The 16,978-nt window shown below is 28.2% G+C and overlaps 1 protein-coding gene across 1 annotated transcript in view; it reads right to left on the reverse strand.

Annotated features, from left to right (window-relative positions):
* The window catches only part of LOC112692077 (calexcitin-2), a 149,915-nt gene extending 133,883 nt beyond the window's left edge, over positions 1–16,032 (reverse strand). The window contains exon 1 of the mRNA XM_025566618.1: positions 15,724–16,032. The gene's annotated coding sequence lies outside the window, so the exon portion shown is untranslated. The remainder of the gene's footprint in view (positions 1–15,723) is intronic.
* Positions 16,033–16,978: the final 946 nt, after the last annotated feature.

Below are 16,978 nucleotides of genomic sequence, written 5' to 3' on the forward strand. Positions count from 1 at the left end.
AAGTGAAATAAATTTTTCAATTTTTTCTTCCAATTGAACCTTATCTTGATACTGGCCAAAATATTTCAGACATGCAAACTCCCGGTAATTAGTGCGTCCCCTATCGTAAAGCCGCAAGCAGTGGTTGGTTTTGGGAAACGGAAAAAAAACAAAAAAAAAAAACAATCAGAAATACATATACTTTTTTTAATTTCCTATTCCACCCCTAAGGCTGTATAATTTATCACTATATACTTTACTCTGGCTTAACAAACTAACTCAAGAGAAGAAAACTAATGTATTTTTTAAAAAGATTTTTTTTTTATATTTCTGAACATATTAAACAACGCTTAGAGGGTTTGAGATACAGTAGATAAAAAATATACTTAACACTTAATTTCTAAACACTGTTTTGGTATATTATATTAACAGTTAAAATATTAACTTTTAATTCACAAATTTACTTTAAGGAAAAATTAAATTTTTTTAAAAATATAATTAATAGTTGTAAGCGAATTTTGATTTTAATTTAAAAGGATTTTTTATTTAATTCTTTAAATACCAGCATAATGAAATATATGTGTTACAAACTTTCAAAAAAAATGTAATGGTATTTTGGTTCACGGATAATGTTTTAAAAACGTTCAGTAATTTCTTTAATATAAAGTCGGCGAGAACTGATATGCTTAGTTTTTTTTATGTGTTAAAATCAACCGTGCTCGACGTATATATTAATTTTATGGTTGATAAAATATAATTAGTACTTTCTCAAATGTATGTAAAAATTATTTATTGTTGAACTATCAATATAATTCATGTAATTCAATGATTTTTCCATTTATGCTCCCAAATAATCTATTTCAATTTATGAATATGAAACCATAATTTAATTATTATTAAGATGTTGATGTTGTGACTAGATTCAAATTATGTATTATTCAATTTCCACTTTGAACTTGATATTGGCCTTTTTAATCCTGTATATTGAATAACTCTCTTATAGTTGTGAGAACCAATCGGGTAAAAATTATCTTAAAAATGAAAAAAGGTAATGCAACTTAATTTACATTTATATTTTTATTTTATTTTGTAACCATTTTAATTTGATAAAATTAATATTTTGTAAAAAACTAATTCATTTTATATATATATGTATAAATATTTTTGAAATTAAATTATATAATTTTTAATGTCAGTCGTTCGTGGAAAAATGAATAAATAAAAATGGTTATATTTAAGCTTTTCTTATTATATATATGTATAAAAAAACTTGAATATTGTAGTACAGAAAATTAATTAGAGTATTTAAATTTTTACTGAGAATAAATTTAAAAATATAAGAGACTAAGTCAACTTTTACATCAAATAATTTTGAAAATTTAAAATCAATAAAATATTTGAACACTTTTATAATGGATTTATAATAATATAGTTGTTGCCTATAAATCCTAATAAACAATTATTTATTTTGTTTTTAACATTCAAACAAATCGTAAACATTTTTAAACAAGATAAAATAAGTATATCATGTCTCTATATGTTATATTATTAGTTTTATATTACATAAAATATTTTAGTTTTAATATTACATTCAATAGTATAAAATAATACAGTCAGTAAAATAATTTCATTAGTATTTCCATAAATTAGTTTTTCTTGAACTGTTAACATTAATACTTAGAATCTATTTAAATATTAGTATTATTATTTTTTTTAAATATAAATAAGTTTAATATTATTTAGCAGTATTTTAATATTATTTTTTTTTATTTTCTTAAATATCAACAAGTTTAATAATATTATTTCGTAATTTTTTTTTTTTTTTTTATTTATTTTAGCAATTTATAAAATTATTATTTTAGTTAATTGCCAATAACAATGATAAATTAGGTATAACAAATACTTATTTGCAGATGTATCTTGAACATTTTTGTATAAATATGAATGGATCACATAATGTGAATCAGACATGGTTTGACTAAGTCGTTACATAGACAGATTGAGTTAAACATTACCTTATCGGGCTACTAATGGGTTTGTATTTTTTAGTAAATAAATGAACTCTATAACTATCAAAAGTGTTTTTATTATTTTCTTCAACTATTCATCTTTGTTGAACCATTGAAGTGAAATTAGCGACAAAAATGGACTTCACATCGTTTTGAGTTAGTCTTTCCAAGTCAGACTCACTACAATTACAAACTCAATAATAAACAAAAAAAATGAAAAAAAATGATGACACTACAGTATTCATTTAATTCGTTTAATTTAATCTGAAGACCTATTTTCAAACATTTCAAGTTTTTCCTCTCGTTTGATGACTTTACGTATCTATAAACACATAAATGGACGAATGCAAAGAGCTGTATCATTAGGCATACATAATAACTCTTACTTTTATTATAAAAACATGATCTTTAGAATTTCAATTCGATGCGTTTGCATTACTTGGGTTCTTATTGCATATTTTAGGTTTGTATGCGACCTTTTTAAATCAATCAAACGCGCCTCGTAGTAATATGGAAATTCTCGAAGTTTTGGTGAATCTTTTGATATATCCTTTACTGAACGCACCATGCACAATGAAACGAGATAAGTATTCGAAAATATTTGAATTCAATTTCAATGTATAAAGTAGATAACTTACAATCATACGAGTATGTGTATCGTGTTTGTATATAATACTGTTCGAAACTACTCAGAATCATACAAATTTATGAATAATAATATTATAACCAATATAGGTGGGGGGAAAACCAAAAAAAAAAAGATAAATCAATTGGTCTAATGTACTATATAACTAACAGTAGTCCTTATTTCACGTGTATACGGTCTCACGTATTCACGTGAAATTAAGGTTCGATTTTTAAGACTCGTTCTTAAGATTTTTCATGAATTCATAATATTATTCACGTATATTTATGAATTATAAGACTTATGTATATTCATGAATTTATATAATCACATATTTACACTTAAAAGTTTTTGTAATATAAGACAAAATTCTAAATATCATTTCTTGACATTTATTTCTTTTTGTAAAATGTACATATTTTTATTATAAATAGTAAATAATATGTTTATACCAATTAAAATTATTCTCGTGATTATTAAATGCATATTCTCACGTGATTATGACTCTGATACGTGTTCAAGTGTTGTAGCAATTATTAATTTAAGTTAATCAAAAGTGTTTTATTTTTACATTCATCTGTTCACGATATCCGTGAACACCTATGTTTGTATTAACGTAAAAATGTAAGACCATTAAAAAAGAGTCTTACATTAAGAATTAAAAGGTCTTTTTAATTAAATAAATAAACATGATATTAAAAGTACCTACTTTTATATTAACACAAAAATATTTCTTTGGCTTTCTTAAATGTCATTGTATTTTAAAAAATCAACAATGGATGGTATTTTTATTTAATGATTAAAAAACAATTTTATGGCAAACGAAACTTAATTAAAGATTATTGATCAGTGTATTTACTGAATGTTAATTTTGATTTGAATATGAAAGAATCATCATATTTTAGAAGAATTTTTAGTATTTATTTAAATAACAAAAAATAAAAATATGAACTTTTTAAAACTATCAGATTTAAAAAAAAACGATTTTAGTTAATGCGAAAAATTAGATTGGTTCAATCTCTACAAATTAAATTAAAATGTATTTTATGTATACATTACAATGAAATGATTAAATTCATTTTGGTATGAAAATGTTGGTTCTCATCTTGATTTTGTAGATTGCCCATAAGTTTGACAAGTAAATTAAGAAAAAAAATTAAATAAGGTTATTTTTAATTAAACAACGAAGGTTTTACAACTTTATATTAAATCAAATATATTGTTAACCTCAATGTTTCAGTGAATGGACTTAACGCTGTCAGCTGTTGATGTATTAGTTTTTTGTGTCTATGGGTATTAAATGTTTTGTTAAATCACTCAACGTCCCGAGAAAAACAATTAAGCTGGATGAATCAATATGAATTAAGCAAAACGTTTCAAGATTTAATTGATTAAAGATTAAGATTAAATTGTCAGTTAAGTATTATATGCAATTTCTCAATTTATTTTTGTATATGATTTTCTGATACAGCAATGCATTTTCAAACCCAATTATATAACCCCAAACTATGGTATAAGGAAAAAATCTTTTAATTTATTTTTCGCGCATGATTTATTGAAAAAAGAAAATGATTATATCTTCTTAGACCAACAAATGTTAAATATGTATAATATAATTAATACACAATTTACATGTATATATATACATAAATCACATTAATTTCTTAATAATACTATTGCTATTTAAAAATTGGTATTAACAATTCGAAATCCATTAAACACTAGTATTTTGATAAGACAAACATAGAAGTTATTTAGTTAATAAAATATCCAATGCAATCTCATTAGGTCCTAAACCAATGAAGATACCGACTATCAAACATTACTTTGAAATGCATTCTCTCAAACTTTGGATCACTACATAATAAAAATGATAGTTTTAAACATACATAATATAGTTGTGCACACGGAATTTCTGGATTATTTTAAGAATTTTTAAAACGCAGCCAAAATTACCCATATTTTGTAGTTATTCACAAGACAGAATAAGTGTATAGGTAATATCTATACCGATGCGTTACCGACATGTTTTCAATACGTTAATGTGGCTATAATTATGTAAAACATGGATGATGAAATATTTATCAATATAATAGTATCAAAAATAAATAAAACCTAATAAATATCAATCAACCATTTTATTATTCCCAGTTTACGTGAGATGTCATAGAATGTTCGAGACAATTGAGTTAAATTATATTGACGAGTCTCTCTACTCGACTAATTCAATTGTATAAAATCGCGCCATGTATACTACACAATGTACGCGTCGCACTTTAAAATACATGATATGACTCCATAGATACCGCACGGATGTGGATCAGGTAGATCCCGAGAGGGACGGATGGCAATGGGAGTGAAGGGGTGACTTGTATTTCCTTAAGAAAAACTGACACGTGGCTCTCACGCGAGAGCGTATCAGTATCAGTATAGACTTTATATGCGAGAAAATATTCGAAAAATATCGTTGGAAAATTAATTTATAAAAAAAAAAAAAAACAATAAAAAAATCCAATAAATCGCAATCCTCGACTGCGCACCGGTGCTTTCCGGACGACTAGCTGTTTCCGATAAAACAGGAAGTGCGTTCGCGCGGCGGCGGACAAAAGACAAATCGGTTGTAATTTTATAGGCCTTCGTGCGCATACATACATATATGACAACGTGCTCGTTGAATCTCCTGAATCTCCTGAATATAATATACCCACGCCATGCCTAACCATGTCGCATGCACTCGTACGTACACTAGTGTATATGTATTGCTATATCGACCAGGAGACCGTTTGCGGTGGATTTAACACCGATGCTGTAATGGAGAGTGACGTGGTATAAATAAATCTCTCGGTCGGCGGCCATTGTGCACACAGTTGGAGAGAGTATGCGCAATATAAATCGGTCTACGATAATTCGACTGGGCCCGTTTGGCTGCAGGGACGGGTACCATCGTCAGCGAACGTGGCCGCGTTAGAAACCGCGTGGCACAATGCCTTTCAGACACGTTTGCGTTCGGTAATTGATTGAAGCCTTTACTGCTGTGCCCCGAGTACGGTAGATACGTGTCGGACGGTGTATTATACTCGGTCGACGTGAACCCGGTCATAATACCATTGGATGGGCTGACGTTTCGTAAGCGGAAATCTTTCGGTTAACCGAACCGTAACCATAGCGGAGGCGGGAAGGCAAAGATCACGATAACACTCAGTGACGTGACAAAGGCTTGATCGTCAGATGGGGGGACACTTTTTATTATAAGTCGAAAGAATACATTTTAAATAATTTTATATCTAACAAGTGCATAGAAAATAAATAGGAAATTGTCACAAAAAGATAATTGAAAGTAAACGTCGAAAGTTCAATGCGGTTACTTTTTGCTTTGTACAAGCTATTAGAAAAATCGAAAAAGGTCTTTTTTTCTTGTATCATTATTTCGCATATTTATATTGAATATTTTATGTAATCATTATGTATAATTTTATGTCATAAAGAACATCCAAGACTTGCATCTGCAAGTCACTGGAAAAATCTCAACCGTGATTGAAGCCCCATTACATTGCATTTCTTATCTTCGTTAAGTACGACACTGGTTGTTTACTAAGTATACATGCACCAAATTCGTTGAGAATAAAGAGTGAAATAAAGCACATATTTGAATAAGTTCTAAGTGTGACCACATTATTTGTACCATTATTTTCACAAAACACAAGTAGACACATAATAATATTACATTACGTATAAAATTCAATTAAATATTCATGCGAAGGTAAAGGAGCCATTTAGCCTCTTCTTTTCAACCCTTGGAGGATCGAGCATTCTCTAAGCCCCTATACTTTACACCTATTTATACGCGTGCAGTATGAAAAAGACCATCAGTCGTTTCCGTACTCTTGTTGTGTGCCACCGTGATGCGGGTGAAAAACTCGCATTGTGCCGTCGTCGCAGTGCCGTCGCTATTTCGAGTCAAAACGCTAAAACTTATACCTGTTGCGGGTTCATACCGTAGTTGTAATCACAGGCATGGGCGGTTTAGTGGGAGCGGTGGCACGAGGAGAAACAATGATAGGGAAACAGGGGTGACCGGGGGAGAAAGGTAAAAACACTTGGTCATGATAATATAAGTTTAGCAATTTTATACAGCCTAGCGGGATTAAATTAATCAAATCCTAAGGGTCAAACACCCCCGACGTGTTGTGGTCGGCTCGCGGTTATTTAGCATTACGTTCCTGAGACAGAAATACATATTTCATTGTATAATACTAATCGATAGTGTTGTTCAGTCATTATGAGTAATTATGGAGTACAGCACAACCCCGATTGCAGGTTAGGTTTCTAACTAGAGATAGATACGAGCTGTGCTATATACCGATGATTGAGGGGGGCGTGTAACGAACGAAAATACGCCAACAAACTGATGTAGCGATAAACGCCTTAATAATAATGAGAAGTTTTAATAAAAGAGGAGTGAAAACTTAATACGCACGTTGGATGTAACAGTTCAAATAACATTTTTAAATGCTTAACTTCAAAAATATTGCATTTTATCAAAACCTATACTTATGGTTATAATATATTAGTAGGTAAGAGACTAATATAGTTTTTTTCAACTGCGAGATAGTATAATATAATTTATAGGCTTTAGACACAAACCTATTCTTAGTACTCAGGTATGCAAAAACTACTATAATGTGTCACTTAAAATAAGGTATTAATCTAGATCTTTGAATAATACTGCAGCTTATGAATAATACGCACAATATATTAATTATAGAAGATAAGACGTGTTAATGATGTATAACAGTATAAACGTTATAACTTATAAGTGAAATGGTATTTATCAAAAATGTTATCTAATCTTCATTACAGATGGATTCATCTCAAAATTTTTTTAAACCTTTGTGACTTTGTTAGTATATTAGTTAATCTACCAAATTAGTATTCAAAAATTGATTTATTAAAATATTAGCTTAATATAACTCATTTTTAAATTATTAATATACAAATATAACTATTTTATTTATTTTTGTGAAAAACTATTTGGTTAATTGTGATTTGAGAAACGGTACTTCATTTCTTTGCAGAATGTTTTATAACAAATTAAAATCAATAACTATCTAGTGTATTACTCTCAACATGAATTATATCGAAAGAAATTATTTTCATTGATTGACTAGCCATTGGACTGTGTTTTCAACAACCAAAATAATTGGATTTAATTAATTGTTCTTAATACTTTGGTCTTAATTTTCGGCTAATGCTATTGAAACAGGTTTCATTATAAACGTATTATAGAATTATACAAGCAGGAATAATATGACAGATGTTACACCGCCAATGAAATAATTACTAAATATTTTTACATTAACTAAACATTATAGTGTGCATTTATTTTTTATACTAAAATGATAATAGATTTAATATGTAAGGCTGTGAGCGAAATAAGAAAGTATTGTTTTTTTATTTTATATTTATTTTCTGGCAACCCAGTTAAGATACCAAAAGTTTTCTGCAGTTACTTCTCAGATCCAAATTTAAACACATATGCGATACTCTAAAAAATTGTTTTTCGATTTTCCTCGAAATAAAAGAACGGAAAAGAAACTTAAAATACTTTATACTTTTTTTTTCTTTTTAAAAAACAAGTAAGTATAGATTTAGTTGAAAATTTAACACTGGACAAACCAAAATGTATTTTACCAAGTATTAAAAATTCAGACGGTTTATCATTTTTTTTTTATGGTTTTAAATTTTAAAATATGTCAAAACTTATTATTTTCATGAGTATTTATATTTATTCAGGTATTCAATATATATATATATATATATATATACGTAAATATAAACCAAACTTTACGTGTTCTCATAAAAATAAGGATATGTTGAAACACATATATATTGTGTAACATAAAAATCGTTTAACAATCGTAGTTACTGAATTTGATTTTATGCTATACATGAATTAAAATACAACAACTTAATCATATGAAAATATCGTAAATTTCAATAATTCCAGTGAGCCAACACACAATGTGCAATAAAAACTAACATAATACAATTAGATTTAATGTGTATTCGGATTTTTGAGCACGTTATTTCGACTGAAAAATAGTGATGAATCCATTTTACAGCTTTTTTTTTTTTAACTTTTTATAGCTCACGGACGCCTGATGAAGGATTTTAAGAAATCACTGAACACCTTACCAATTTTTTTCGAATACCTTTTTTTTTTACAGAACATCTCATATTATTATTACTAAAATCATATTAATTATTTTATTTAACAAATCACATGAATTTATATAACAAAACATATACATTTATAATTATTTTTATTTAATTATTTTAGTTTTAATTTTTATTTATTTAATGTGATGGTTGATGTTGAATTTGAGACACAAGTTTTTGAACATCGTAATAAAGATAAGATAAGTTTATCTCTTATATAATAATTATATTATATATGAAAATAATAAATAACAATCCAAAAATATTGTAAAAATGTACTTATGTCACGTATTGACGTATGCTAGGTGTTAAGGCTGCTGTGGATCCTTAACAGGAGTATCGTAGACCCTCAGAGGGCCGCGGACCACAGGTTAAGAACCGCTTTATTATTACATACCTATGAAAGTGTTATGTACATATATATTTTGTTTATATTTTATTTATACAACCAATGTTATTAAAATGTATTCATGTGCCTATATGTCAAATCATGTTTGTTTTATACTGACTTCGAACCCTCGTTATAACATCGACATACGACTTTCGATTGGGAAGGTTTTCATAAATGATTAACACATATAAAATAATAAAGGTTAAATTCAACTATTGTTGTTTTGACAGGCAATACAAACTATACAATATGGAGTACATTGCTAATATTCAACTGGAATTTCCAAAAATTGGCTTAAATGTGTGCATTTATCTATCAGTATATTGAATTTATATGGGTGGGTAGCTAAAGATCTCGTTTAGTGATTGGGTGATTTATACTTTGCATAAAATATTCACTAATTATACTGCGCATAATATACTTTCTTTATTTGATCTACTTAAATTAATCATATAACTAATATATATACTCAATATAATTTTTTAAGACACTTGTCACTTAAGTTTGAATTAAATGTTTCAGTTGATAGCTTAGCACTTACACTAGGTTTACATTCTCTTACGTCTAGACGTAAATTGAATGATATATCATTTATATATAAATTATTAAATAATAATATAAGTTGCCCTGAGATACTCGAAAAAGTAAATTGGTAAGTTCCCGTCTTTAATTTTCGATCCACGACAACTTTTCATATACCATTCCACTCTCAATCGTACAGTTTTAACGAATCTCTAAGTCGTATATTAAGAAATTGCAACAGTGTTGCCTTTGACTTTAATTTTGAGAATGAATTAAACTACGCTGTTTGTATCTAGATTTTGGATAAATTAATATGTGTTACATTTATATAAAAGATAATAGTATAATTGATATATATATATATATATATATGTGTAAAATTGTATGTAATATTTTTGTCACAATTCCTTATATTCTATAATCACTTATATTCTATTAATCTTCTTTGTTATATGTTATCACTATGTACACTATTTGCCCTTAAAGGGCGTTAAAAAATAATAATAAAAAAAAAATAAAAAAAATACATAGGTATGATAAATTCTGATTAAAAAAAAAGTGTATGTTCCATTGATGATGTAAATAATTTAAACGATTTATATATATTTAGGTAAAAATAAAGTAAGTATCTAATAAGACCTAGGACGAGATACATTAGCCAAATAATGCAGGATGCAGGAGTCACTTCCAACAGGGAACTTAAGAATATGGCGAATGATAGAGAAAAATGGAGAAACCATTTATTGTAAAACATTTATTAAAAACCAAACTTCGGATTGAAAAACAAAAAAAAAAAAAGTAAGTAAAATAACAATCTAAATTTATTTTAGAAAATCAAATCTGTTATTGTTAATTGGTTCTAATTTTAAGCATTATTTGATTATACATTAAGAATATCAGAGTATTTAAAATCCCAGTATTTTTTTCAAGCTTTGGTTAGTTATAAATTCACGCTACCGATGTTCAGTAGGTTAACTTAAAATAACTGATATGAATAATTCAATGAACAATTAAGGAATTCAAGTGTGTTATGTTTTTTTATCGGTAGATATTAGAGCTAGTATGAGTATATATGGAGAAAAATTGAAAACATACCCGGACATTTTTCTGGAGAAAACAGACATAAACCTATTTATATATGGAATACCCATATAAATATAATCATATTTTATGTAAATAATATTTTTAAGTATATTATTATGTTATAACTTATAAGCATTCGTTTTAAAAAGCAACATATAATTTCCTTTTACAATATTGACGTAGTTCTTAAAAACGTCAAGGAAGTTAGAATATCAAAATATATCTTTTCATAAATATGTTTCAGGCAAAATCAATTCCATTCAATATTAACTCAATACAATATTTGAACATTATATTTCTTTAACAATTATACAGATCAATATTTGAAGCTATTAAATTATAAGTTACCTATGCATGTATTCGATTAGGTATTCGATCAATAATTTATATTAAGGCAGTATATTGTGAAAAACTTTTAAGTTTATAATATTTGTTATGCATGTGATATTTTTATCTTTTATTCTTGTGAACCAGTTGTTTATCATACATATAATAAAATATATGTATAAATTTCATAAATTATTAATTGTTTACAATATATTAATTTTTATAATAGTTAGTCAAATATTTAGAAACAAATGTCTTTTTTTAATCCTTTGTAATTAAGTTAAAATAAAATTAAACTGTATATTATAATATATAATTTTATGAAAACAGATTTGAAGTTAAGGATTTATTTTTTTCTTTATATTAATATTATGAAATTCTTTTACTAAACCTCAGAAATATGTAGTGCTTGCACAGCAATACATAGTGATCTAATTGCTTCAGCAGCAGTCGTAATTTCTGTACTATGTTTTATTCAATTTATTACTCATAAAATGACTAATAAGCTAAAAACTATTATTTATTCGTGTATTTTTAAGTTTTTTGAATAAAAACAATTTAAATATTATTCATCAGTGTGGAATAAGATATGAATAATAATTTCACAGTTATGGAAATTATACTAATAACTAATATTTAGGTACTATATTTTTTTCAAGTTAAAAATAATAGTGTTAAAATGTTCTTATGTTAACTATTGTGAATACAACATATTGAAAACCTTAATAATTACTGTCTACTGTTTAAGAAACCACAATAGAACGTCATCACCTACTGCAGTAACATTTTATGAAAGAAAACATTTGCTACCCGATGATATTTAAATTCACTATCATTGACTGCTATTAATAATAAAAAAAAATTTATATTTTATACGAAATTACAAGGGAATTTGTTGAACAAACGTAAGGTTCTTTTTAAGTTATAAAAATTTACATTAAATAAAACGACAATAAAATGGAAATTTTAAGGATATAAATAATACTAAATGTCTAATATTTGTAAAAAAAATCACGGAAAATAGTTAAACAAAAAAATAAGTAGAGCAAAACTTTATTTAGTTTCGAAATGTTTTTAAAAGAAATGCATAAATCAACGATTTTTAAGCTACAAAATATAAACCAAAAATTTATTTAAATTATCATTTATAGTTTTATTTGAAATTTAATAATGTCAAAAATTATACGTTATGACTTAAAAATATATTATTATATTCTCTGAATGATTATATAATGCATTAATCATGGTAATAAATTTAATAGAATCATCTATGATTTTGATTATTTTAATGTTCTTAACTCTAATACAGTTTTTAACTTTGATTTATTTTATAATGCAGTGATCACATATTTATCCAAATTTTTTTTGTGATTTGTATATAAATCCATTCACAATTTGGAATAAAATATGTGTATATTCTAAGCTCTCATTATTTTTCGGTTATGACTACCTATATTTCCGCTTGCATTTTTGATTAAATAAAAATAACACAATACTTTATTCTTTAATTTATTATTTACCTATTGTCAACATTAAATAATTTTATAATATATTGCTGCAAAGATAAAAAAAAAAAATTTGAAATCGAACAATAAGATGTATCATATTAAAATTGGTAAAAATATTTTTCCTATCAATGACGTATAATAATTCATTCATTTCTTGTATTCGAGTATTTCAGTATTACTTATAACCTGTTGTATTCCGATGATTTACGACAAGAATTAATGTCATCACCCATTCTTTCATCAAATACACGCATATATTTTATATATACATATGTATGTGCATATAAATAAAATGGCAACATAATACAGAAAGTTTAAGATATCATGCATATTCTAATGTCATATAGCAGAACAATTACAATACTTAGGTCCAAGTATATTGTTATACCGTACTTTATATTTTGTTATGTAATCTAAACTTTGGTATTTTATCATAAAATATTAATCTCACATTTTTTAATAGGTGTTTTTTGAATACTTTAATCTTAAAATGTTTATAAAAAAGATATAATACGTTTGGAGTAGAGTAGACAATTATCACGAAATAATTAAAAATATATATAAACACACATTAATCGCGATAAACGAAATAAAACTAAATACTATCCGAATTAGTTCAAGATTCCGAAAAATTTATTTTAAAGTTCTTCAAAAATAATTTTCTCAAAAATTAAAAATAAATACTTGAAGTATAAATTATTCAAACGAATTATTTTTGCATTTTCAAAACTGGAAAATAAAAAAATATTAGAAAATTTTAATCCATAATAAATCCAATGCGTAAATGACAATAATATTACAACGATAATAATATATATAGAAAAATTATATGGATATGTTTTTATGATTCACTGGACTACTACATTTTATAGAACACAAAAGTTGAAAAGGTCAACTAAAATCTCTGCATAAAAAAAAAACTGCGTCTGGGCAATCGTCTACATCTCTTCCGATGTTCCAAAAGATATTTTAGAAAACTGTTGTGTATTTGATTTTTTATAGAAAACATTTCCTCTTCAGTAAAACTTTGAATTATGGTAAATTTATAAAGAATATATTAACATAAAAATGTAATTTTTTATTTCCTATATTCGTTAATACATCGCTTATATATAATAACCATTGTGTTATGCATTATGTTTTATATTTTAAACTAAAACTGATATTGGCTTCAACATTTTTTTGGAAAACTACATTCAATTTCAATAGTAACTAGAAAAATATACACAAGTATCGAATCAAACAAATGTTTTCAATTAGATTATGAAAAAGATATTATTATTATTTTTTTTTTTTTTTTATAAATAAATCAGAATAGTACACGTTATAACATGAAATAAATACATCTATATTATAATGGACATTAAAACAACTTTTAATATATTATTAATCTATAAAATGTCAATATTTCAGTTATTAATTACTTAATGTAGGTAATTACATTTAACATGCGGAACATGATTATAAGTTCTTGTTTTTAAATATTATATTGAATAAGAAAGTGATACTAACAAAGGTAGCTATTGTTTTATAAAATAATTATGAAGGCAAACATGATAGTCAGCTAATTACTAAGTTAACAAAGACAAAAACCACTTTCTTAATCAATTTTCATCCTTTCATACTCATTTCATTCAGTTTACAATTTATCAGTGAATTATTTTTCTATATTTTTCATAATCTTTTGTTTTAAAGTGTTTAAAAATAGTTAACAAATCATGGTTAGTAAAATTAAAATAAATAAATTTATATATCTGAAAATAGTAAATTCATAGTTATTTATTTTAATTTATATGCTCATATTTTATTTTAAATATTCCAAAACGTTAAAAAATTGCTTTATCGCAGTGTATCAATATCAACTCACAGTTAATATAAATTATTCTTTCTTTGAAAATTCTTCAAATAAAATTGTTTAGATTTACTTTGCGCTTTTGAATAAAACTAAACGTTTAAATAAATTGAATATTTTTATTTTTCTGTAATCCAATTGGTGATTTATTATAATCCATATAATAAAAATTAAATATATTTTAAAAAATTAATTTTTTATGAGTAAATTAATATGTCCATAAATGTAAATGAAAGATGTCAAGAAAATTTAATATAATCGGCTAATTTAAAGCTTAATAGTTTTTTCTGCTTGGACAACATCCGACTTATGGTTGAATTTTGAATTTTGTATGATCAATTAACTTTAATGAATTTTGAATATACAAAGTAGAAGATAAGGTCTCTTTATTGGGTATTGTATATTTCATACTTTAATAAACAAATGTTTTAAAATTTTAAATGGTGTATAAAAACGGTATTGGTAAAGCCACAATATTACAGGTAAATGAATTTTCATATAACAACAATTTATAAATTCGTTTATAGTCGTATACTTGAACTAGAGTTATAAGAATCTCTCGGTGGTGATTTTTTTTTTCTATTTCACATTATTTTTTATATGCGATGTACTATCAGTTATTCTGTAATTCTTATCCATTATTTTTTCACATAGTTTCTACGTATTTTTATACAATAACACAACATTTCGTGTCATCCGTAAAACATAAAACATATTTGGAGAAATAATGGTTTAATAAAATCACGACTTGATTAAATTCCTTCGGCACAAAGTTTTCGTACGTATACGTTCGTTCGAACCGTTGGTATTGTGTTAAAATGAAATTAAATACGTCATGGCTGTGCACAAACAAATTACCATTCAAATGTCATAAATCGTAAGTCTACAACATAAGTCGTCCAAAAGAATTTTTCCTTTCGTAACGTAATGGATTCGATACACAGACCGGTCGACTCGAGAAAACATTTTTGGAACCGTAATATAATATTTTCACGAGAGGCAGGAAAACGACGATAGACTTTGGAGGAAACGTGCCTGTTGTTGCATTGGAACAATTAAATGTACAGGAAAGGTGCGGGCAAGGGAATTGGGTAGAAAAAATTAATAACACGCATGATCCGGCTGAGATTTTTACCCGGTGCGTATCGTCGAAAATATGTAAAAAAAAAAAAATCAAAACGATAACCGATGCGGCGGGAAAACTTTACCTGCGGTGCGGCTGCGGGGGACGCGGTCGAGTTAGACGGAATAACTGTTGCGCCGACGAGGTGGTAGTGATGGTGGTGGTGGTTGTGGTGGTGGTTTTTAGCTGCGCTGCTGACGCTTCTTCCTCTGCCTGGTGTTGGTTACTGCCGCCGTCTCAGTGGCCGTCGGTGTCCGGAAACGCGGTTGACTGCTGTGAGCGGTGCGCTGCGGCGATCCAGTGCCGTCGTAGCCGACCGTAGTGCGCTGCGTTTGCGTTTGCGCGGTTCCGTGTGTGCGTGCGTGGCCGTGTACGTACGCGTCCGTGTGCGGCGTATGCGCGCGCCAAAGCCGGGTGCCGCGATCGCCCGAGCGGCCACGTCAAGCACCGGGCAAAATTACCGGGGGGCCTCGCTGGACGCCCCCTTGTCGCGCGTTGTGTGTTGTCAACGCTACCGAACTCTGGTGGCGACCCTAGCGTTTGATTTCCGCAGCCACCGCCGCATAGTCACTCCCCTCACGGTCCGACCGCACGCACATTTACGCACACGCACGTACAAGTAAACACCACCGCACACGTACGGCACGGGCTGCGTGTGTACATAACCGTGTATACACACACACACACACACACACACACGTTATAACCTGTTAACGCGAGAGGGTCGACGGGACTCTCGTCCTTTCATCCTCGACGTGCGCGGGCCGCTCTCGAACCGACCGACGATATTTACCGTTATTATTATTATTATTATTACTATTATTGTTATTATTGTTACCATTGTTTTCGTTCGTTTTTGCTGTTGTTTCAAACGTCGCCTTCCCGCGGGCCCTTTGGAATTCTCTCGCTCGGTATCGAGCCCCCGACATCACCACCATCACCTTCGCGCCAGAGACTATCCAGCTACGGCCATATATATCGCGATCCCCGGGGTCCGACTCGGGTGGGTGTGACGCTGCGCGCCTACAGGTCCGGTTCGATTTTGTAACGGACGGACGGACCGGGACTTGATGTTATACAACCGATTTGATCGGTTTGCCCCCCCCCCCCCGTCACGTCGTATCAATAAACGCGGCTGTAAAGCTCGTTGACACAACTTAGAATCATGGTTGGTTACACGCGTGTCGGTTGGATCGGTAGTTCCCAATAAGGAGACAAGGTTGTGTTCTAAGTGAAAATATCAAGCATACATCCCAACTCGGAGGAGTCTATGAACGAAAAATAACAAGTTTCACTCGTTTAATAATTAATTTAAAAATCAACGCAATAAATATAATATA

This window comes from Sipha flava, unplaced genomic scaffold (genome assembly GCF_003268045.1).
Source record: "Sipha flava isolate LNK unplaced genomic scaffold, YSA_version1 70_pilon_pilon, whole genome shotgun sequence".
In the NCBI taxonomy this organism is placed as follows: Eukaryota; Metazoa; Arthropoda; class Insecta; order Hemiptera; family Aphididae; genus Sipha; species Sipha flava.